Genomic DNA, 26,582 nt, shown 5'->3' with positions numbered 1-26,582 from the left:
GTGCCAAACCTACCCTCACATGTAATAAACTTCTGAACAAGTAATAACAGCGCAGACCATTCTTCTTTAATTATGTTCACAGGAATTCCTTTGGTAAATATGGAAGTATCCATACCTGGGTTCTTGAGCATGTCTTTCCATCCCTGATCATCCAGACCTCTGTTTTTAAACCATCTGTCTCCCTGCTGTGGTAAACTGGTTGCTGCTGCTATTGTGGCCTCTGTTATTGTAAATTTCAGGTCCCCTACTTCCACGGTGTGTCCATTGAAGGATCGAGCAAATGCTTTCGTTACCTCCTTATTATACCCTCTGAATTTTTGAATAAACTGCAACCACTTTGCTTTCTTTAATGCTTCCTTCGTCTGTGGATACCCTTCTAAATACTTCGGACCCTCAGGTTCAGCTCAAAGCAGCTTCCCCATCTTCGGCTCTCAACTTCGGCTGAAGCTTTGACTGTGTGTGGATGCTCAAGGAGGATGCTCATGGGAAAAAAAACAGGTGGATTACGGCTGTAAGTGGAGTAGCCGTAACGTAATGCAAGGCGTATTGCAGAACTGTAATCGGGGTTTGAAACAGAGCTGTGGAGTTTGCAGCGGAAATGAGAGTGGAAATGGTGTGAGTACGAGGGAGTAGAAGACAAACACGAGAAATGAGTTCAATGCATGCGGAAATGGAGTGATAAGTGGATGGAATAACGGCCGAATCCTTTAGAGTCGGGTGGCTTATGCACACGTCTCAGCGTTGGCTGCGGGAATGATGGTAAGGAGAGCCGTGGTACATTGGGTTACGTCACAGAGGTACGGCCAGTAATGGAGGAGCAGCCCCGTTTCAAGTTTTGAATTAATGAAGATTAGGGGACCGTTAGAAAGGTATGAGGTGGATGAAGCATTATCGTGGATGAGGAGTGGGATGATCTTGCCGAATCATTGCATTTAGTGGCTCTTTCCACGATTTAATAACTATGCATAAAATAACATTAAATTGTTGTTTGGAAAAGATTTTGATCATACCTTCATAAGTTTGCCATTTGTTGATTAAGGTTGCTGACCCATTATTGCTTTCTGATCTTGCAGATTCCTCATATCCTTGCTGCCCTTGGTGATGATGATACCTCTGACTGTGATTTTTGAAAACAGAGTAATCCTGGTTGTAGAGATAGAGTGTGCTGGCTGCGGAAATCGTTTCTGGCTGCGGAAACTGGTTTGAGCTGCGGAAACGGTTTCCAGCTGCGGAAACTGAAACAACACCCTTCTGACTGTACAAAAAAATAGTTAGAGAAGACTTAACTAAATGAAATAGTCCTGAGAGGGACTTTTATTGATGGAATGGAATGAGATGAATGAAATGGAATGAAAATGAAGTGGAATGGAGATGGAGATGGAAGTGAGGTGGATGAACTGAAATGGCGAATGAGATGGAAAGAGAGAGAGAGATTTTTTTTTTGGAAAATATAAAGTGTCAGGTGCCCCTGATTTTCACCTTATATTTTCTGTATAAGACTGCCAATTCAAGATTGGTTTTCAGGCTTATACAAGAGATATTTTTTTTTCTTTTTTTTTTTCTTATTTTTTTTATTTTTTCTTTTAACTGAAAGACACAAAGACTAGGCTGATGGAGGAGAAGGATTCTTCTCCACCAGCCTCATTGCAGAATTTTCTTGGAATATTTTGACAAAGTCCTCTTTTGAAAGTGGCTTATGATAAATTTTCAATCGGTGGCCATTCACAATGAGAGGAGTTTGAAACTCATCAATAGTCTTGACTCGAACTGCTCCATTGCTAAAGACTTCATCAATCTCATATGGTCCAAGCCAATGAGTTTGAAATTTTCCTTTGAAGTCTTTAAACTTGGAATCAAACAGTAACGCCCAATCTCCTTTTTGAAACTTTCTCTCCTTGATATATCTGTCATGCCACTTAGTTCTTTGGTGCTGAACTAGATCAGTCCTTGAAATTGCATCTTGTCTTATTTCATCTAGCTCATTCAGCTGCTCCATTCTGTGATTTTGGGCTTCTGATAGATTCATCCCCAACTGAACTTCCATCTTGAAGGTCTTGACTTGAAACTCAATGGGGAGCAAGACTTCTTTCCCATAAACAAGTTCATAGGGAGAATGTCCTGTTGTGTTCCTCCATGTAGTTCTATAGGCCCATAAGGCTTCAGGAAGCCTTTCTGCCCAATCTCTTCTGTGGAGATGAACAGTTTTGGTGATGATGCTCTCAAGAACTTTATTTGTAGATTCCACTTGACCATTTGCTTGTGGATGGTATGGAGTAGATTTTATGTGCTTGATTTTGTATTCTTCCATCAGCTTCTCCATCAAATTAGATGTAAATTGACTTCCCTGATCTGTCACAATTTCTCTTGGGACACCAAAACGAGTAAAATATCCTCAAAAAGAAATTGAACAACTGAATTTTCAGTGGCAGAAGGCAATGCCTTGGCTTCTACCCATTTAGTAACATAATCAGTGCAAACCAGTATATACTTCTTTTGTTTAGATGGTGGATTAATAGGTCCAACAAAATCTAAAGCCCATTTTTCAAAGGGTTCGATGAGTACCTGTGGCTATAATGGCATTTCATTTGAAAGAGTTGGTCTCCCAACTCTTTGGCAGCTGTCACACCTTCTAACATATTGTTTTGCATCTTTGAAGAGAGAAGGCCAATAATATCCCAAAGAAAGGATTTTATAGGCAGTCCTCTTGTCAACAAAGTGTCCACCGCACGGTTCATCATGACATGCCTTAAGGATGTCAGGCATTTCATCTTCCCGAACACATCTTCTGATCACACAATCTAGCCCTGTTTTGAACAATTCATTAGAAATCCATGAATACTTTGAACTTTCTTGAATGATTTTCCTTTTCTCATTAGGAAATAAGTGTGGAGGTAGCTTCCCTGTAACCAAATAGTTAGCAATGTCTGCATACCAAGGAGTTTTAGTAGTTACTGCAAACAAATATTCATCTGGAAACTTATCCTCTACAGGAGAATCTTCATTAGTATTTTGGATTCTAGACAAGAAATCAGCTACTGTATTTTGTTTCCCTGGTCTATCTAACACAGTAATATTGAATTCTTGTAAAAGTAGAAGCCATCTTGTAACTCTACCATTAGTAACAGGTTTGTTCATGAGATATCTAATTGTAGAATGATCAGTATGGACAAAAGTTTCATAGCCGGTTATATAATGTCTAAACTTATTGATTGCATGAACAACGGCTAAGAACTCTTTTTCAGTCACAGTATAATTTAACTCAGTAGGAGTCAAATTTTTACTGGTGTAGTAAATGGCATAAGGAATTAAATCCTTTTGACCCAACACAGCTCCTAGAGCTGTATCTGAAGCATCTGTAGAAATATGGAAAGGAAGTTTCCAATTTGGCCCTCTCAAAATGGGTGCTTCAGATATTCTTGTTTTTAAAGTCTCAAATGCAGATTGACAGTCAGGATCCCAATTGAATTCACAGTCTTTTGTAAGTAATTTGAAAAGCGGAGATGCTATCTTAGTGAAGTTTTCAATAAATCTTCTATAATATCTAGTAAATCCAAGAAAACTTCTAACATCTTTCTGACAATTTGGAATAGGTAACTTGGAGATGACTTCAACTTTTGATCTATCAACTTTAATTCCATCTCCTGAAATATGATGTCCTAAAACAATCCCTTCAGTAAACATCATAAAGCATTTTTCATGACTTAATGAAAGATTTGTTTCTTTACAACTTATAAGGACTTTTTCCAAATTTTCTAATGCCTCTTCAAATGAGTTACCATAAACTGTAAAATCATCCATATAGACCTCTACACAATCATGAATTAGATCAGAAAAGATTCCTAATACTGCCCTTTGAAATGTTGCAGGTGCATTACATAATTCAAAAGGAAGTACTCGGTAAGCAAAAGTCCCCCATGGACAGGTAAATGTGGTTTTGTCCTGATCTTCAGGTGCTACCTGAATCTGATTGTAACCACTAAAACCATCCAGAAATGAGAAATACTTTTTGCCTGCTAAAGTATCTAATACTTGATCAATAAAGGATAAAGGAAAGTGATCCTTCAAAGTTGCTTTGTTCAATTCCCTATAATCAATGCAAACCCTCCATTTACCATTCTTTTTAGGTACTATAACCAAAGGAGAAATCCACCGGCTATCTGAAATAGGGTAAATGAAGTTTACATTAAGTAACTTTTGGAGCTCTTCTTTCACTATTTCCCTAAGGTTTGGATTCATCCTTCTTTGAGGTTTTCTGATTGGTCTACTATTTTCCTCAATGTAGATATGATGAATGCAAGTCTTAGGGTCAATACCTTTCATATCAGTATACTCCCATGCAAATGCAGTGGAATGTTTTTGCAAGACTTTGGTTAGCCCTTCCTGTTGTGATTTTTCCAAGTTTTTGTTGATATTCAATGTTTTTCCTGGAAAAATCTCAATGGCAGAACTACCAAACTCTTCCATAGAGAAAAGAGACATTTGTCTAGATGATAGATACTCAATGTCAGAATCCAACTGAAATTGTGTGTGGTCATATTCTGAAGATGGTTCAAAATTTTCTAATGTGTTCAGAATTTGACTATCTTCACTAATCTCAGAAATGGTAAAGACAGGTTGTATAGTATCTTCATCATCAACCCACTCATTATCCCCTATTTCTGTAATTGCTTTTGCTGGAGGATACAGATTGAACTTCTTTGTCGAATTACCATCAGAAATATACATATCCCTAGACCTACAACTTATGAAAGCATCAGCTGTGGCTAGCCAAGGTCTTCCTAAAATAAGAGGATGTCCTCCTAGATTACTCTTGGGAGTTAAAATCATGAAATCCACTGGATATTCCCAAGAGTCTAGGGAGACTGGAATGTCTTCTAATACACCATCTGGTTTAATAATTGATCGATCTGCAAGTTGCAATAAAGTAGGTGTAAAAAGAAGATTAGGAAGTTTTAGCTGGTCCATAGTCTGTCTACTCATGATGTTGATAGCAGCCCCTAAATCAATCAAAGTATTTGGTATTTCTACCCCATTGATATGTGTTTTGACAATTGGACTACCGGGATCTACATATTTCTGCATAGTAATTTTTTCCATCATGATATCTGCAATTTTCCCTACCAGGTGGATCCTTCTGGTATCTCTTGGTTTCCTTCCTGGTCTTTTAAGACTCAACTCCTTTATTGTTTTTGCTAGAATAGGAATCTCTTTAATGGCTTGTAACAAGGGAATCTTGATACAGACATTCTTCAATTCATCTAGAAAATTATAGTCAGGCAACCAAATTTTTTTTTCCACTCCTTTATCAATTTGTAATCTTTCAGGGAAAGGAGGTGTGGATAAGGATGCAGGTTGCTCAACTATGGGAGTTGTGGGGGTTAATTCTTTTTCTTTTTCTTTTTGAGTGTTTGGGTTTTGAAGAGATGCTTCAGAACCCTTATTGGCTTCAAGAGACTCTTCCTCAAAAATGCTTTGCTTTTGAGCATTTATAGAAGGTTTATCTAAGACTCTACCTGATCTGAGTTGTACTTCATTGAGAGGAACAATCATATAGGTAGGAAATTGTTGACCTTCCATCATGTAGGCATTTTGAGGGTTTTTATTATTGGGGTTGGGCAATGGCTGAGAAGGAAGTTGATTTGACTTCTGTTGGAATGGAAGCAAGAGTTGAGAATTTGGATTCTGTTGAGAAGGTTGTTGTTGTGGAAATGGCAATGATAGTTGTGGATTTTGATTTGGAAGTTGTGGAGCTTGTTGGTTTTGAAAAGATGGAGGATATTGGTAAAATTGAGCAAATCTCCCATAAGGATTTTGCATACCTTGTCCCCATGATTGAAAAGGATTTTGAGGTTGGGACCAAGGTTGTTGCCAAGGATTCCAATTTGGTTGGGGTTGAAAATTCATAGAGTTGCTAAACCCTTGATTTTGTTGCCCCTGCCAAGGTCTCCTTGCAACAAAACAGAGAGATTCAATTGTATTTGGATCTTCTTGAAAGACAGCTTTGAGCCCAGGAATTGAAGGACAATCCTTGGTCTCATGGTTCTCTGAAAAAATTACACATGTTTCTACAACTTTTGCATCCAACGGACATTCCCTTAGAGCATGTTTCTTCCTACACTTTGGGCAAAATATGGCCAAAGCCTCAGCTTCTGCTTTCTGCTTATTGTGAATCTCAAGGGTGTCTAGTTGCTCACTAAGACTCCCTAAGATGTCAGTTTTGAATTCATCAAGCATGTTGCCAATCTCAACCCTACTTACCGATCCAGTTGCAGATTTATTTGCTCTGATGAGAGAAGGATCTCTAGGCCCTTTTTGAGTTTTGGATTTCCCCCTTGAGAGATGGACACATAATTCTGCTATATCAGAAAGTGGAAGTTGAGATACATCTCCTTTTCCCATCATATTCAAAAGATCTATCCATTCATCTCTAATGGCTTTTAGTAAAAGGGCTTTCAAGGTCTCCTCATCCAAGTTACTCATTTTTGCTCTTTTCAGATTATATTGAAATCTTTCAAGTAACTCCTCCAAGTTTTCATCTTCTTTTTGCATCATTTTGAATACCTCATCCTTGTGATTGGTGGGCATACAATAGTCCAGGTACCTATCCAAAAATGCCTGTTTCATATCATTCCAAGACCTAATGGATTGAGTGAGTAATCCCATGAACCATTTCAAGGCTGCTCCTTTCAATGTTGAAGGAAACAGTTTGAGTTTTTGAGAGTCATCCAGATAATCATAAGTTCGACACACTACCTCAAACTCAAATAGAAATGTTTCAGGGTCCTCATTCCTAAACCCATGGAAGTTTGGGAGGACAGATGGTGAGATGTTTTTCATTGTGGCTCGGGAGTCCTCATCAACTATAGGAAACCCGAATGAGTTATCCCCATCCCTATTTCCTCCAATGTTACCTCTACCTCCTCCATTGTTTCCTCCTCCTCCTCTACCTCTACCTCTACCAAATCCAGTTGCTCCTTCCTCTGTCATGGTAGTTTCCCTGGAGACTTCAGAGTCTTCTAGTTCTTCTACTAAGGGTGTACGAGAAGGAATTTCTCCCTCTTCTTCAGGTGATTCTACTTCTTCAATTACAATTTGTCTCTCTGGAGAAAGAAGGAAAGGATCTCTTTCTAATTCAGATTCGATGGAAGGTATGGGAGAGTCGACTCCTACCTCTTGAATTCCAGGAATCCTAGGGCTAGGAGTGTAAGTTGGAGATGATGGAGGTGTCTCTTGTCTATTCCTTGAAGTAGATGGAGTTGTAAAAATCGAACTTTTGGCTCTAGCTAAAAACCTTCCCCTAGAATCTCTTGCTCTATGCATGTCCTTTTTTTTATTTTTCTTCAAGTCGGGCTAATAATTCTCTTTCTGATCTTCCAGGTCACTCTAGGTGCAAGAAGAGAGCATACTCAAGAAATTATTAAACCAATAACTTTCTCTTTTCTGATCCTCCAGATCACATTAAGTGCAAGAGGAGAGCATACTTTGAGATGTTATCAATTTCCTTCCTTGAAATTTTCTTGTTTTTTTTTTTTTTTTTTAAATTTGGCTACCTAATTTCACTTCCCCGGCAACGGCGCCAAAATGTTTGGTCAATTTAGTGATGTCTAAATTGCAACTTTTAAATGTCAACCCGGGGCTCGTAAGCTGATGAAGTGAGGTGTACTATATGTACTTAGATAACCTTTTCTAAGTCTTTTGTCATTTTTATCTTTTTAGTTTGTTTTTGATTGTATCTTTCCTAATGTGATGTGATGGAGATGTAATAAAGCGAGTGAATGTGGGTGATTGTGATGATTTCTAAGTGATTTCTTGAAACTTAAAGAGTATTCTAAAAGAAAACTTGAACAATAATTGAAATAAAATCAAAGCTTAAAATCAAATAAAGGACTAATGGCATCGGCCCAGTATCTCTGCTGCTGATGAAAATGAAAATGAAATCTATATTAACTCAATTAAAAGCAAGAACAACTACTTTTCACTACTTTACACTATTTTAACTCTTCATTTAAATCTAATCAATGTGAAATTTAAGTGAGACAAATCACACTATTTTAACCTTTTCTTAATCATGTGAGAATAGTTATGAACAAGTCAGTAATGTGAGTCTTAAAGCAAAATAAACCAAGCTGCACTAAGTGATATTTTGGCTCCAATAAAGTTAGTTGATTATAGAAAAAGAACCATCAATAAATGAACAACTTGATAACTACTGAGCAGAAAGTAAAGTGCAAGTTAAAGAAATGATACTAATGAAAATCAAACTGCAGAAAAATAAAGGTCAGCAGCCTAGACAAGATGATCACACATGCCACTAGTTGTAAAAAGAAAAGAAAGAAAACTGTCCCGGGCTCGCCTAAGAAACCTGCATAACACACTGATCAGTCATGAACAAAAGTGCAGAAATGTAAATCAGCAGAATTCAAAGTTTATGTACACTAATATACATGTTGAAAAAAAATAAAATGCAGCAATTCATAAAGATAACTGTACATTAATATACATGAAATCAGAAAAAGAAATGCAAGAAATTAAAAGTAAAACTATTGTACAGTGGCTGCAGCAAACAGGGGCCCTCTGCCTACTTCAGCCAATCCAAAGAGCAGTTACACGCTTAGAAACAGAACAGTCTTCTCATAGATTAACAGCAAATGTAAAATACAGTGGGGAGCTTATAAAACGCTTACAAAAGAGGTTTCAACAGTGTTTACAAAATGGATTAATGACTAACTATCCAGCGTTCAAAGACGCTTTATTTATAACAGAGGAAAGCAAACTAACTTAACGAAAACTAAGCTATTCAAGCAGCTGTGTAAAAACACGTAATCTTGCTGCATCCTCGGATTTAGGCAACGGTCGTTGTGGGCATTCAATCTGCTGTTGGATTCATGTTTCCCACTGTCTTCGTGGCTGAGGAAGATGCCACCTGTTCTTCACGTGCTCCAAAACAGAACACGCAGAGCCGTGCCACCGTCAATGACTTTTGTTGACCGTATTTGCCTCCTCGTTGACCACGGGTTTTTATGACCGGTTTGGGTGAGCTGGAAGGACACACACCATGTCCTTGGTTCCATGAACTTTCCCATGTGACTCTTCTTCCCGGAGGACACCTGTAGCATATCATTTAATAAAAAGGCTGCGGAATCCGGGGTTGGCTGCGGAAACCGGGATCAGCTGCGGAAACCCTGTGTGAGCTGCGGAAACGCAGCACTTTGAACCAAAATTCTAAACCAACAACAATCATTAGCATAATTAGCAAACCATGTAAAAAGTCCTAAAATACAATTATTTGAGCAATTTGATGGAGGGAATGAGTGGCAAAAGAAGGAAATGAATAGGAAAAGGAGGCTGAGAGGATGTGTAAAGAAGTGCAGGTTTGAGGCTCAACAATTGGGAAGGAAGTGATTTTCATGGAAAAATCTCAAACTTTTCATTCTGTTGGTCCTATGCATCCCTATACTTTCCATAGGAAGAGATTTGAAAATAAGGATTCTTTTTCCCAAACATCGTCGACACATCTATAATCACACAAATGGAAATATTCTCACAGAACATGTAGTTACAGTGTATGCAAGTAACCTGAATGCTCTTATCTATTGGACTTGTTTGAGTTGTTGGGGATGATGCCAACGATCCCAAGTATAAGACTTGGGTTGAGAAATGTGATGCACAACTAATTGAGTAAGCTTAACACATTATCTTCTTTCGTAGAGTTTGACTTTGTTATAATGACAACGTGAAAATAAAAAAGAAACTTACTTGATCTAGATGTGTTGGAACTTGGTGGTTTAACCTTCCTGACATCTCACATATATTGAGAGGCTATTCTGCAAACATTTTCTTGTATAGCATAAAATCCATTGAAGTGAAACCTGTTGAAGATAATGGAGAATATCCTAGAATAGGTAGAGTTGGTTCACGTAACCTCAGGATAGGAATTAGTTTCTATTTCTTAGGATGCTGTTCTAACTTCCCTAAAACCATGTTTTCTATTTAATGTGTAATGTGGATGAACAATGTAGAGCATTCTACAGAGCTAGACTCTCCTGGTTCAGACTCTCTTTCATAGAGCTGACCAGTGGGTTTTATTTTATTAATACAAACATTGCCATTTTTATCATGGTATCAGAGCGTCAGGGCTGAGGAACCTGTACGCTGGCTGGTGGGTGATCCTTTGAACCGAGATCATCGTAGTTGTAAGGCGGATAACTGCGACGATTCCGAAATCGTCGTTGGTTATGAGTGTATCTCTGCGACGAGGGCACTGTAGCACCTTCGTGCATATTTTCAAACTTTTCCATCGCGGGAAAGACGTGCACAGCTGCGACGACGTCGCAAAAACAACAAGAACTTTTGCGATGATCATGGAAGCCAATAACAAGGCTGTAGCTATGAGGGGAAGCCAAGAACAAGGCTGTTGCTGTCAAAGAAGCGGCATGGAGAAGCCAATAACAAGGCTGTAGCTGACAACAGAAGGTTGTCTGGACGTTGAGAAGGAAGCCATGAGGATCTGCACATGTGCTACGAGATTAAACAACATTGAAGATCAATGATCTGTCTCTATCACAGATTTGGGGTAAATTTAACATCTTTTACCTGTCAATTTTTTTTTTCTAAATCGCCAAGATGAATAGCAATATATTTGAAGCATTCATGAATGAGAATAACAAGATCGATGGTTCCAATTATGCAAATTGGAAGTTCAAGATGCAAACTCTGCTAAAAGCGCAGAGTGCTTGGACGATTGTGAATGGGGATGAGTCGAGGCCCGCAGCTGGATCAATATCGGTCCCAGATTGGGAAAAATGAGAAAGTAGAGCAAGGACAATGTTAAAGATGTCAGTGAAAGACTGCATTATACCACACATTAGAGAAGGTAAGTCAGCGAACGAGATCTGGGAAATTCTGAAGGAATTGTATGAGATCAAGAATTCAAATCGTCTTCTATTCCTCAAGAGTAAGATCCTATCCATGAAGATGGAGGAGAATGAAACAATTACTTCATTCGTAGCAAGGATTAAGGATCTGAAAACCAAATTATCAGATATTGGTCATACAATGGATGATACAGATCTTGTAACCATTACAACGAATGGTGTCACTGATGACTATCAAATTTTCATCACTGGGATAAATGCCAGAGAAAATATCCCACATTTTGAAGAGCTGACAAGTATACTGATGTAGGAAGAAGAGAGGAGATTGACTCTGAAGCCCTAGAGTGTCGATCTTGCATTGATGGCGAAGAAGAACTTCTACAAAGGGAAAGGAGGTCCACAATAGCAAAACAGAGCAAGTTCACAGAAACGGCCAAATCAGACTCAAGGTATGCCTCCTAATAAAAACTACTCTGAAACTAAATGTTTTTATTACGGAAAATTGGGTCATATTGCCAGGGAGTGTAGGAAAAAGAAATATCATGAAGAACAACAGAAGCCGAAAAGACATGTAGGTCATCTCGCGAATGGTGATCAGGTGCAAAATTTAATATTGTTCATGGCAGATTGTGATGAAAATGTTGATGCAGACATCTGGTATGTAGATTCAGGAGCGTCAACACACATGATAGGGAATAAGCACTGGATGGAGGATTTTAAAGAGATCAATGAAGGCGCACAGATTTACCTAGGTGATGATAGAAGTCATCAAATCAAGGGATGTGGGAAAGTTTCTGTCATTCTACCTGATGGTAATATCAAGAAAATTTATAATGTAATGTATGTGCCTGGCATAACAAAGAACTTGATTTATGTATCTATGATTACAGATCAAGATTTGAAAGTTGAATTTTTAAAATCTAACTATTACATTAAAGATCTGCTAGATGGCATGAAGACAATTGCTACAGGGATCCGAACAGGAGGTCTGTACAAGTTGGATGTGAGACCTGCACCAGTTCGAGCATTGACAACAGCGAGCCTGACTACAGAAGAGCTTTGGCATTAGAGATTCGGCCACATCAACTACAATGATTTGCTGTTATTACAAAGGAAGGAAATGGTAAGAGATCTTCCTATGCTAAAACAAGTACATAATGATTGTGATGCCTGTACTTTAGGAAAAATGCATAGAAAAGAATTGTTAGGGTCCCACCCTAACCCCCTTATTTATGTAGTGGGATCGAGTCATAGTAAAGAGTCAATAAAGCCCATATTAATAATTGTAAGTGGTTAACCCGTAATTAATGACGGGACCACAGTTAGTTGCAAATGGGCCATGGTATTAGATAGATGGTATTAATAAAACCCATGGTATTGATCCATGGTATCGCATGTATGAGTCATATATAAAGGATAGAGACTCCCTGCGAGGAGCATCATGTCTTATTTTTTAGTTGAGCTCTGCTCTATTGGAGGTTGCCCCCTCGAAGAGGCCAGTGAACATTGCTTTCTGAATAATAAAATATTTGCTGTTGTCTCTCACTATTTTATGTTCTGGGTATCTTTCTTCGCATATTCTATATTTGGGTATCTTTTTGCAGGTTAAGAGCATAACAAGTGGTATCAGAGCACTTTCTAGGGCCGGTGGGATCTCCATTTCTTAGTAATTTTTTTTTTGGCTAGAGACGTGTTTCGGCCTCTTTAAACCACGGGATCTGTTGTTGAGCGCATAAACCTGCGGATTTAGGGAGGCATGTACGCAGGAAATACAAGAGGTGGTCACGCTTGTTGGACTCCCTTGTAACCCCTGTGGGTACCCCTTCGAGTAGTAGCGCATTAGACAGAACCGCATACGAACTGTCTTCCAAGTACCTTCTGGGTATATTGGAAGCCCCTTTGCTCCTCTGCAACCTAGCCATAGATAAACTGTCGGCCGTCTTGCTGCTACAGTACACTGAGAACAACACTCGGAGAGATTACTAGCCCGTACGATAGGGTAGTCGGGTTGTACGGCTAAGGGTACGGTTGATCCTCCTTAGTTAAAGCCCTAAAACATTAGGCCGAGTACTACTGTCAAACCCTTATGTATATTGCGATCTGTAGCACCTGACACTCCTCGCTACCATAGTTCCCTTTTCTATCTTGGGATCACGCATCATCTCTGCCAGATCCGCTCGCGCAAAGGGGTGCAGCAGCAACAGACATTAGTCCCGCAGTTCCGAGTTAGTAGACCAGCCATTCTGATCTATTAGATCCGTCAGATCCGCAGCAGCAATCTGTTCCGCCGCTCAGAGCTATCCGATCGGCCATTCAGATCTCTCAGATCCACCTGATCTGAGTAGTCGTGTGGGGTTCCTATACCGGGGCATGATTTTCACAGGACTTTTGGCAGCATTGAAATTTTAAGGATTCGACTACTGCAGTATTCCTAAGGAAGGAGTAAAACTCCATTAGGAGTCTTCAAAAAAAAAGAAAAAAACTCTGAGATCTCTCGGGGCGCTTATTGGTGATCTAGCCCATCAGAATCAGGACGATGAGCTGAGCACGGTGGTACCATTCAATTCTTAGTGAAATTTTTTTTGGGCGGTCCCAAATTTCAAGAACATCAGGTTGATGCATGGTAGAAACTAGAGCTCAAGCTATGGCCAATGAGAGGATGGACAAACTTTAACAATCCTTGCAATCCCTCCAAATTCAGCTTGACACACTGACTAGCATAATCCCGAGTATAATCCCGAAGGGAAAGGAGGAAGCCCATGAGGAGGCATACAGTGAGGGTGAGTCTAGCCACTCTCTTCACCTCTGGGGCCCCCACCAACAATCCCGTCCGTGACCTCCCAAGTTGGATATGCATAAATTTGATGGTTCTCACCCGGCAACATGGATAGCACAAATGGAGCAGTATTTCAATCTGAATAACGTCTTAGATAATGAGACTCAGCTTATGGTGGGGAGCATGTACTTGGACAATGAAAGGTGGCAATGGTGGGAATGGCATCAACGTTGCAATGGAACTTTTGTGACTTGGACCAACTTCAAAAAATCCCTTACAAAACGCTTTGACCAGGAATCTTCTTTTTTGGGTCGTCTTACTAAGCTCCGACAGACTGGCACAGTGGATGAATATATTACAGCCTTTGAAGCCTTAGCCTTCCACACTAGGGGTCTCTCAGCTGTGTTCTACACGGAATGTTTTATCAGCGGTCTTAAAGAAGCCATAAAAGCCCACGTCCTACTGCACCACCCTCCCACATGGACGGAGGCTTGCAAGGTAGCTCGTAATGTGGAACGTGCGTTAGCAGCACAATACAGTCGCCCAAATTTCATCGCTAAGGGTCACCCCCCACAGGCTCACACCACGACTCGAACACTTAAGGTTCAAAAGGTGTCACCTGCAGAAATGGCCGAAAGAAGAAAGCAAGGATTATGTTACTATTGTGATGAAAAATACTCCCCAGGTCATAAATGCAAGGAGCCCAAATTTTTTCAAATTGATGCCACTGATTACAGTTCATCGGAGGAAGATCCACCACTGGAGGAACATGAGGCGGTAGAAGAGGAAAACCAAAAGGACAATGTCCCTGATGAACCAGTTATTTCGCTGCATGCTTTGGCAGGGATTTCTTCACCTCAAACTCTCAAAATCAGAGGTTTTATTAAACATCGCCCAGTAGTAGTCTTGATTGATAGTGGAAGTATACATAATTTCATCCATCAAAAAGTTGCAGAAGCGGTGCATTGTTTTGTACGAGCAGTTTCTAACTTCCAAGTCCAAATTGCGGATGGGGGAACAATGAAATGTGAAGGCCGTTGTGAAAATGTCAAACTTCAAATGGGGGATTATCAGTTGAAGATCCACATGTTTGCCATACACATGGGAGGGTGCGACATTGTCCTCGGTGCTGAATGGCTTCGCACTCTTGGACCAATCACAATGGATTTCCAGGATTTATATATGAGTTTTAAGCAGAACAACTCCACACATACCCTCCGTGGACTCCAGGCGGGAGCTCCCTCTATCATCAGCTCGCATAGGATGGAAAAATTGCTAAAAAAGGGACATCATGGAGTTATAGCTCAATTTAATGCCATCCAGGCAGTCGAAACCAAGTCTCTGCCGATTCATCCTGAGATGCAACAGATTTTAAATAACCATCTGCTGGTCTTTGACAAGCCTCATGAGCTTCCACCCTCGAGAGGGGAACATGATCATAGCATCACCTTGGTTCCAGGGGCCCAACCCCCAAATGTGTGCCCATATAGATATCCATTCACCCAAAAGAATGAAATAGAACAAATAATCAAGGAACTTTTGGAAGCAGGTGTCATTCGTCCCAGCATTAGTCCTTATTCATCACTGGTGGTCATGGTGCTCAAGAAAGATGGGGAGTGGCGGATGTGTCCAGACTTCAAGGCCCTCAATAAGTTGACAGTCAAAGATAAATTTCCCATTCCGGTGGTTGATGATTTGTTGGATGAACTCAATGGGGCTCAATTCTTCACTAAGCTGGATCTTCGCTCAGGCTACCACCAAATTCGCATGAAGGAAGTCGTCATTCCAAAGACTGCTTTCCGAACTCATGAAGGCCATTATGAGTTCCTAGTCATGCCATTCGGTCTTTGTAATGCCCCATTTACTTTTCAGAGCCTTATGAACCACCTTCTCAAACCATATCTCAGGAAATTTGTCCTTGTCTTCTTCGATGACATCCTCATCTATAGTTGCACTTGGGCCGAACATCTTCAGCATGTAGATCTACTCTTGCAACTGCTCTACAAGCATAAATTATTTCTCAAGATGTCTAAGTGTTTGTTTGGCATGGAAGAAGTTGAGTATTTGGGCCACATTGTGGGGCGTGAAGGTGTCAAGGTGGACCCCAAAAAGATCCATGCAATGTAGGATTGGCCTCAACCTAAGACCTTGAAGAGCCTGAGAGGATTTTTGGGTCTCACAGGCTATTATCACAAATTTGTCCACAATTATGGTTGCATAGCGAAGCCCCTCGCTCAACTCCTGAAGAAAAATTCATTCTTCTGGAATGAGGACGCACAACAGGCATTTACAGCTCTCAAAAATGCCATGTGTTCCACTCCAGTCTTAGCACTACCTGACTTCACCAAATCTTTTGTCATTGAATGTGATGCTTCGGGTACGGGTATTGGGGCGGTCTTAATGCAGGAAGGGTGACCTTTGGCCTTCACAAGCCAACAACTAAGTGGGAAGAATTTGGGCCAATCTACCTATGAGAAGGAAATGATGGCCATTTTACATGCAGTAGAGACCTGGCGACCTTACTTATTGGGGCGACGTTTCCAAATCCGCACAGACCATCACAGTCTTAAATATTTTTTGGAGCAACACCTATCCTCCCCACAACAAAATAAATGGCTCGCCAAAATGCTGGAATATGATTATGAGATCATTTACAAGAAAGGGCAAGAAAATAGTGTAGCAGATGCATTATCTCGCCAATTTGAGGAGGGAAGTACCCTGCTAGCAATTTCCCTTCCCATTCTAGAATGGATTGAAGAGGCTCGCAGGGAATGGTTTTCACATCCCGGGCTCTCCCAACTCATTTCTCAATTGCAGGTGGATCCAAATTCCACCAAGGGCTACTCGTGGTAGGATGAGATTCTTCGCTACAGGGACAGAGTCGTAATATCACCAACATCCACCCTCAAAAGTCGTATTTTGGCAGAATTGCACTCATCCCCCATTGCAGGACATTCAGGCTTTCAGAAGATGTATGCTCGCACCAAAAGATCATTTTTTTGGACAGGCATGAAAAAGGACATCCTCACTTTTGTAGCAAAATACGATGTCTGTCAACGCCACAAAGGGGAGACCGTCAAAGCACCAAGCACATTACATCCGTTGCCCATCCCGGCAGCAATATGGACGGAGGTTTCTAAAGATTTCATTACAGGTCTTCCAAAGTCAGGAAACAAGTCAGTCATCATGGTGGTTGTGGATAGACTTTTGAAGTATGCTCATTTCTGCGCCTTACCCCACCCGTTTTTACCGACTTTGGTCGCTCAATATTTCATGGATCAGATCTTCAAATTGCATGGCATGCCCACTTCTATTGTGTCTGATCGCAACCCGATCTTCACCAGTAATTTTTGGCAGGAACTCTTCAGCCTACAAGGCACCCAACTAAAACTCAGTACTTCTTATCATCCACAAACGGATGGTCAAACGGAAGCCGTCAACAAATGTCTGGAAACCTACCTTAGGTGTTTCACTTTAGAAAAGCAACATCTTTGGGTATAGTGGTTACCTCTGGCTGAATGGTGGTATAACACCAACTATCATGCCACCACCAAAATGACTCCCTATGAAGCAGTATATGGTCAACTCCCTCCTTCCCCTACTTCTTATATCAAGGAGGGCTCAAAGGTACAAGAAGTGGATCAACTCCTACAAAACCGCGCAACCATGCTCACCCATCTTAGAGAGAATCTTCATCAAGCTCAAAACCGCATGAAGCAACAAGTAGACCAGCATCGCTCAGAGCGCCAATTTCAAGAAGGGGATCGGGTCTTTTTGAGGCTGCAACCATATAAGAAAACATCACTCAAAGACAAGGGTTGTCAAAAACTATCTCCAAAATTCTACGAACCATATCAAGTACTTCAGCGCATTGGAGAAGTAGCCTACAAGCTGGCTTTGCCGCCTACTGCAAAAATCCATCCAATTTTCCATGTCTCATGCCTCAAGAAAGTGATTGGGAACAATTGCAGAATTCGAACCAGTCTACCTGAACTGGACGAGGAAGGGTCAATCTGGCTCCAACCTGAATAGGTCCTAGACACATGAGAAAGGCATCTGTGTGGCCGCATGATTAGGGAAGTTCTCGTCAAGTGGAAAGACACCTCTCCGGAAGATGCAACTTGGGAACCAGCCACTATTCTTCAGCAGTTTCCGCAGCTTCAGCCTTGAGGACAAAGCTATTCTTAAGGGGGAGGGCATGTTAGGGTCCCACCCTAACCCCCTTATTTATGTAGTGGGATCGAGTCATAGTAAAAAGTCAATAAAGCCCATATTAATAATTGTAAGTGGTTAACCCGCAATTAATGACGGGACCACAGTTAGTTGCAAATGGTCCATGGTATTAGATAGATGGTATTAATAAAACCCATGGTATTGATCCATGGTATTGCATGTATGAGTCATATATAAAGGATAGAGACTCCCTGCGAGGAGCATCGTGTCTTATTTTTGAGTCGAGCTCTGCTCTATTGGAGGTTGCCCCCTCGAAGAGGCCAGTGAACATTGCTTTCTGAATAATAAAATATTTGTTGTTGTCTCTCACTATTCTATGTTCTGGGTATCTTTCTTCGCATATTCTGTATTTGGGTATCTTTTTGCAGGTTAAGAGCATAACAAGAATTACCTATTAGAGTAGAAAAGAAACAGAGGGATATATTGGAGTTAGTGCACACAGACCTTTGTGATCCTATGCAGACAAAATCATTAGGAGGTGCACTGTATTTTCTACTGTTTATTAATGACTGTACGAAGTTTTCTTAGGTGTATTTCTTAAGTAAGAAGAGTCATACATTCGAATACTTTAAGTAGTTTAAAAATATGATTGAAAGACAAACAGGGAAACAGATAAAAATTCTCCGTTCTGATCAAGGGGGAGAATATAGGAAGGATGAGCTTATCAAATATTGTAAAGATCATGGAATATTGCAGCAGTTCACAGTACCCCATACTCCACAGCAGAATGGAGTAGCAGAAAGAAAGAACAGAACACTGGTGGAATGTGCTAGAAGTACGCTGAAAGGTAAGAATCTTTCGAATGGTTTTTGGGCTGAAGCAGTTAATACTGCAGTTTATCTGAAAAATAGGAGTCCTATAAGAAGTCTTGAGTCTAAAACTCCTTTTGAAGCATTATATGGATATAAGCCTGTAGTAAAACACTTAAGAATATTTGGATGTAAATCATTTGCCCACATACCAAAGGAATATAGAAGAAAATTAGACTCAAAAGCCATCAGATGTACTTTTATAGGGTATTGTTCATCATATAAAGCATACAGATTATTTAATCCCTCTACTCACAATATATTTGTTAGTAGAGATGTTAAATTCCATGAGAAGGATAATGAAGAACCTGATGAGCACTATGATGGATGGGACATTCCGTACTTTGAGGAAGAAGAAGCAGAGAACAATCAGGGTCAACAGCAAACAAAGGCAAAGGATGAACAACAACAACAACAGCAACAACAACAACAGCAGTAGCAACAGCAGGAAGAAAAAGTAAATGATGATCAAATAAGGTTTGAAACTACTACCCCACCATTCAGGAGATCATGTAGGAAAGTTCAAATGCCTGCAAGATATAGGGAAAATGCTTTTATAACTAGTATGATGAATGTGGTTGAACCGTCTAGTTATAAAGAAGCAAATGAAAATAGTGAATGGAAAATAGCCATGGAACAGGAATATGATTCAATAATCAGAAATAACACTTGGGAATTGGTTGAACTTCCTAGAGGAAAACAGACCATAGGTTGTAAATGGTTATATAAATCGAAAATTAATGCAGATGGAACTATAGAAAAACTGAAAGCTAGGTTGGTTGCAAAGGGGTATACACAAAAAGAAGGGATAGACTATAAATAAACCTTCACCCCTGTAGCTAAATTGAACACCATCAAAATGTTAATAGTTTTAGCTACTAAGAAACATTGGATGATGCACCAACTGGATGTAAAGTCTGCATTTTTGAATGGAGGACTAAAAGAAGAGGTTTATCTAGAGCAACCGGAAGGGTTTGTCTAGAAAGGAAAAGAACTATTAGTCTGTAGATTGAAGAAAGCACTGTATGGACTAAAACAAGCTCCCAGGTCGTGGTATGAGAAAATTGATTCATTTTTTCTACAAGCTGGCTATAATAGAAGTAAGAATGACCCTAATCTTTACACCATGAAAGATGAACAAGGGTGTGAAGTGTTGATTTCATTATATGTAGATGATTTAATAATTACAGGTGATGCTATATATCTAATTGATGAAATCAAGCAACAGATGTCACAGATGTTTGAGATGAAGCATCTCAGAGAACTCATATACTATTTAGGTCTTGATATCTGGAGAGACTCAGGTCATACATTTATGTCTCAAGCAAAGTATGTCAAAGGCTTGTTAGAAAAGTTTAGGATGGATTAGTGTAAGCCTACACCGGTACCATTGCAACAGAACATCAAATTGCAGTGTGAGGATGGCTCAAAAGCGGCGGATGCAACACTTTACAAACAGCTGGTTGGGAGTTTGATCTACCTAACCACCACTAGACCTGATTTGGCTTATGTAGTCAGCATGTTAAGCCAATTTATGTCTAAGCCACTTGAAAGTCACTGGAATGTAGCGAAGAGTATTTTGAGGTATCTACAAGGTACTGTAGATTATGGAATTATTTACACTGACTCTTCTGATGTTAGATTGGCAAGATTTACAGATTCAGATTGGGCAGGAAATGTAGATTATTGCAGATCTATAACAGGTTATGCATTCAATATTGGATCCGAGGTGATCACATGGAGCAGCAAGAAGCAGAACATAGTCTCCTTGTCCTCAGCAGAAGCAGAGTATCAAGCCATGTGTGCAACAACGTGTGAGGCGGTTTGGTTGTGGAGACTTCTCCAGGATGTTGGGGAAGAACAGACAGTCGCAACAACAATCAGATGCAACAATCAAAGTTCAATCAAGCTGGCCAACAATTCGGTGTTTCACAAAAACACTAAACATATTGATACTTGATTCCACTTTGTCAGGGAAAAAGTACAATCCAAAGAAATTCATCTGGAATATTGTAATACATGTGATAATGTTGCGGACATTTTCACTAAGCCTCTTGGAAAAGTTAAGTTTCAAATGTTTAGGGAGATGTTAGGCATATATGTGAACCCATTCTCCATTAAGGGGGAGTGTTGAAGATAATGGAGAATATCCTAGAATAGGTAGAGTTGGTTCACGTAACCTCAGGATAGGAATGAATTTCTATTTCTTAGGATGTTGTTCTAACTTCCCTAAAACCATGTTTTCTATTTAATGTGTAATGTGGATGAACAATGTAGAGCGTTCTACAGAGCCAGACTCTCCTGGTTCAGACTCTCTTTCGTAGAGCTGACCAGTGGGTTTTATTTTATTAATACAAACATTGCCATTTCTATCAAAACCATGCCGAAGAGTTTTTATGTCGTTGTGCTTTCTTTCAGTCAAATCCATTTGAAGGATACAAAGGCTGAGTGGAAGAGGTTTCAAAAATCTAGGGATTTCTATGTCGAAGATATGTTTTAGATGGCGCTCTAAAGGAACGAGTTAGAGCTGCTCCACATCGAACTATTCATCATTACAATATAGTTGCATAATATCACATAAGGAATATTGCTAACAATTCGAAATATTCACACAATCTTGTTCCACATACTAATAAGTCTATGCAGAGAGACAAAGGGAAATGTTGGTCTTATTTTCACAAAGGGTGACCTCAAGGAGGTGCGGGAGGAGGTAGCAAAATATAAAATTGGCAGTCCAAATCGTGTTGGTCTAGTTGCGCTAGTTAATATGGTGGTACCCCTCAAAACACTACTCTGTATCCATCTCAGACATCTTTCTTCTAGGTGTTAAATATTCCCACAAATATTAACGAGGGTATTGTTTAAATTATAACACCTTTAGAGCTTATTAAGAAGGGAGACAAGGTTAGTTCTTCCGAGGCAACTTTGCTTGTTAAGCTTGGCATTCGTCCATTTCCATATGGATTGATTGTGCAGTTAGTATACGACAATGGATTGGTATTTGATCCTGAAGTTCTTGATCTCGTAGAGGATGATTTAATAGATAAATTTGTTGCTGGTATTTCTATCGTGAAATTCTATGGCCATCAGTTATCTTACAATCTCAACTGTTTCACATGCTATCATCAATGGTTACAAGAATGTTCTATCAGTCGCTATTGAACTTGATTATTATTTTCCACTGACTAAGAAAGTTAAGGAGTATTTGAAAGATCCAATCAAGTTTGCAGTTGTTGCTTCCCCAGTTGTTGGTGATATCGAAGATGCACTCGCTGTGGCTGATCCAAAGTGTTGGTCGCTTTAATTGTTTTCACAATTCAAGCTCCACATAAATTGTCAACCCGAGAAGGTCTTTTTATTTCAAAGATAATCGCGCACTGGATATGCTCAATTTCAAAAGCAGAATCAATGTTGTAGTAAAAGAAGGGCACACGATTATTAATCTCATCAATCTACTGATTCACACTCTACTTAATCAAAGCTGAAGTCAATTAAGTTATAGCAGAAATGATTTCTCTGTTGCAGTTACAATCCAAACAAAGGAAAATCAATCTACAAGGAAAGAAATCAATCAACTACAGCAGGAACAGGACCCTATTCCTTAGTGAGGAACTTCAGCACCTGATGCCTGACACTTAATCACACTGTAAGAAAAGTAGCTTCAAGAGATCAAGACCCTATTCCCATGAACAGGAACCTTCAGCACTTGTTCTCTTGTTCCTAATCACACTGCAGGCAAAGGAAAACAATCAATGGGAGCAAGACCCTATTCCTTTATGCAAGAATCTTCAGCACATGCTTCCCAACATCATTCATTCATGCATTCAATACATGTAGTGCTAAAGAAACAGAGTATTACTAAACTGTGTAACTAGTGTCCAACAACAGAATTAAGGGAAGTGCAAACACACAAAGAATTAAACAAACTGCAGGAACCAAGAGGGTGAATCTTGTGAGTAAGGCGGGCCCTTTCCTTCTCACAAGATTCCCCAAGAGAAAGAATTAAACTGGAACGCTCAAAAGAAGATTTTATTCATCTGTCAAAGTAACTGATACATTACAGATGGAGACTAGCTCCAGTTCTCACACAATACTCTCCTGTAGCTTTTACAAAAAGATAACTCCCTTCTAATGATGATGTCTCCTCTTTTTAAAGAGGAGACATCTTTTACAATTTACATGAGAGCGAATCTACATTATCTCAATTCTGTTCTCTTTCCCAAAACAGGACTATTCTGTTCTTCCAAAAAAAAGATGCTGTTACAACAGAGACCATAACAGTGCTATCTTCAGAATAATCCAGGTAACCGTGTCTTCGTGCTGCTGCTACTATTCCACAAAAAGTTCTTCCAGAATCGCAAATTACGCATAACGGGATTTGCGTGCTTGACGGCTGTTTCAGCAACTGAGTCAACTGTTTCAGCAACGGAGTCAGTTGTTTTAGCAACGGAGTCAGCTGTTTCAGCAACGGAGTCAGCTGTCTCAGCACGGCCGCTTGTTCCCAACAAGGCATATAACTTATCTGCGATCTTTGGACTTGTGTTAGCAACAATACACTTCAATTATTGATAAAATATAAGAGTATTGCGGAATTAAATGTAAGACAGATTAAACATATAATAAAGAAGAGGTTTCTATATACCTTGGGATAAAGTAGATGAAAAAGACAATGAGGTTCATGGTTATAAGAGTAGAATGGTGTCAAAATATATAGCAAAAATGATACATAGTGGAGTCCTAACACAAAGGAAGAGGAAAATAAACCTTAGCTAGAGGAAGTGTCGTTTTAGTCTTTTAACTAGATTGGATGATTGCACAACACAAATAATTAGAATTGATGATTTTAAGACAATTACTATTCTTCCATTTTGTTGCAGTATCAGTTCATTGAGGCTCATTCTACAACCCAGTACGAGGGGATATGTAATTTTGTCCATCCGTCAGTCTGTGCCTCTCTAAAATAAAAATAAAAAATAAAAAATATGTTATAAATAGAAAAATAATGTCTGTTATAATTAAAAAAAAATGAATATGTTGTAAAGTAATTATAAATTAAAAAAATGTGTAAATGAGATGTTTAAATCTTATACTTTTCAAAAATATTTCAACAAGAGATTTAAATAAACTATTTGAAGATCTATGTTAACTAATTTATGTCGATGTCAACTTCATATATCTATATAAAATTTATGTTTGTATGGTTAAAATTTTTATTTGGTCCTATATATACTCTATTTAGCATTCAAAAATACAATTTAAACAATGAAAAATAACACATTGTATTTTTCACTCTAAAAAAATTTTCACGTGAAGAAATTTGATCCCTCTCGATTCATGTTAGATTCGTAGTTAAGATGGATCTATGCTGGTGTTATGTGGTTGGAGATATTGTTATATTGGCTTGCCCTGACGATCTATTTGTGAGGTCAAAAAAAAGAAGAGAATAGGAGATAACACAATAAGTTGTAGCTCGGTTCAACAAGAAGACAAGTTAAAACAAGAACTATTTATATTGAATTGGAAAAGGAATATTTTATTGCCACATTGAGCAACCACATAATAAATAAATATATATGCATACTTTGTGTAGATAACGAGGAATTGAGTAAAGTTAGTCCCAAACAGTTACCAAAATGGACGAAACGAATGCAACTCCCAAACACTCATCCGATAACCATTAGAGGAGGATTGAAGCCATTCACCTACTTTAGGAGATCTATAAAAAGAAAGTAGTTGCTCAAAACAAAGAGATTCCTACATTTTTCATACCCGAATGCTGCCCAATTTGTAAGTGAGGGCATGACCAGTTGGTGAGGTTTCTTTCTTTTATTTCTAGTTCATTTTTCGTGCAATTGAATCTCTATTTGTATGATGCCATTACTGGTTTGCATGTTTCCTTTTTTGAGTGTCTTCTAGAACGTGAATGCAAAGTTCTATGCCCGACATTCTTTTATATAAAATTTTAATCTTTAGGATTTTATAACCGACATTCTTCTATTTTTCTTCCTTTTTCTTTTTATTTATATTGTTCTCTCGACATTATTTCCATCTGAATTTTATGTCGTGATGATGGATCCACTTATGGACTCGAAACGTGGACACTCCTACTAAGCACCTGTGGTTAATTCAAACTTCCAAGCTAAGAATTCTTACCACAACAATATAAAAACCATTAATTTTTCCATGTAAGGAGGGGATATATGGAAGGAAATATGTTTATTAGAGAAGAACATAATCAAAATTCAAAAAGAAACTGCAAATCTACCATTTTTGAAGAAATGTCGCGACCTTAGTATAATTCCTACTTTCACCGAAATAAAACACCATTTGAAGAACCAATATACCTCCAAATCATTCTTTAGACTTAGCATTTCATTGATCAGACACAAGATTAGAAGAATTCCTGCCAAAGTAAATCAATTAAGTGTGGGAATAGTATCATCCCACTTAAAACTCTCATCCACCATTCGACCTAATCTTTGGATCAATATAGTTTCCATAGTTTGAGCTGAGAAAAAACACTAAAAAAAGTTGGTTTGATTTTTTAGAAAGTTGTTTGTCAATCCCACAGGAAACAAAATTAACGACTACATTATTGGAAGTGACCTACACTAATTGAAAATAACAACGTGAAATAAACAATGCATTAATAGACACCATTGCGATAAAGTCACATCCGAACAACGCAGTGAAAAACAATACGACCATAAATCAGAATAATGCAAGGATAAACTACACATACCCGAATATAAAAACCCCATTTGGTATCTCAAACAACGACTCCACCAAAAACACCTCATTGACCAACAACAGACCAACTACCTTGAACAACAACGCTGACAACATAAGCATTAATGTACATAATCTCAAACGCTTCAATGTTGGCTTGTTCCTTGGCCCCACATTTTTATACCTTTAGTGTTCACAATTGCAACCCTATTAACTTAAATAATGATACCTTAACCACTGAAAATAGCCTTGACTGCGTTCTAGGCATGGACAAGTGTGCATATAGGAGTATTGACCCAACATTTCGACTATTGTAGACAACAACTCGATATCATTCCATAAAACCGATAATCAATCTGACAACATTGATAACATCAATAAATATCCAAACAACATCTTGGCCCATACTATCACCCCTAACCCGAGTAAAAACCCTAAAAAAGTTAGTAATTTGTCATCTCACCATTTAACTAAAGAAGAATAAAACATTCTAAACAAGGGCCTTAATTTTAAGATTGCTCCAAAAAAAAATACCTTTTGAGAACATAATTTGTAGTATTGAAGAAGGCATTAATGATTTGAGCAATGAGGACAAAGAGGCCATAATATTGGACTATGATTCTATTTTAAAAGACTCCAAGCCTCCTAAGAAAAATCCCAATAAGGAAGAACTTTCAGCTATTAGAAGCATCAAGAACAATGACAATATTGTGGTTCTTAAAGCTGACAAGGGTGACGCCATTGTTGTTATGAACAAGAGTGACTGCATCAAGAAGATTAATGACACCTTTATTGTAGCGGTCGTTATAGAAGGCTAGAAAATAACCCGATTTCCGAGATTATTGTCTTGAGGATGAACCACATTAGTTGGTTTGAAACGTCGACCAACAACATGAAATGTGATTAATCCGAAATACATTATCAAAATTATTAAAGAAGTCAAAAAGATCATTAAGAAATCTAACTTGGACGAATGGACTAAGAAACATCGAACCCCCAATCGTGAAATTACACGAAGAATTTTTAGTCTCCCTAAAATCCACAAGGATGGAGTTCCCTTAAGACCTATTGTCAACATTATTTGCTCCCCCACTTATGAACTTGCAAAATATGTCTCTAGAATTTTTAAGCATCTTGTTGGTAATTCTGATTAATTCATCA

General features: G+C 38.9%; 1 pseudogene; it reads left to right on the top strand.

Moving 5' to 3' along the window:
* LOC149156952 (large ribosomal subunit protein uL10-like) overlaps nucleotides 1-26,239 on the top strand; it is a 124,543-nt pseudogene extending 98,304 nt beyond the window's left edge.
* The last annotated feature ends 343 nt before the right edge of the window (nucleotides 26,240-26,582 follow it).

Source organism: Pinus tabuliformis, chromosome 9 (genome assembly GCF_031772625.1).
Source record: "Pinus tabuliformis cultivar Carrire ecotype Pingquan chromosome 9, CPIR1, whole genome shotgun sequence".
Taxonomy (NCBI): Eukaryota; Viridiplantae; Streptophyta; class Pinopsida; order Pinales; family Pinaceae; genus Pinus; species Pinus tabuliformis.
Note: the sequence above shows the minus strand (reverse complement) of the source record. Positions and strands in the feature narration are given on the sequence as shown.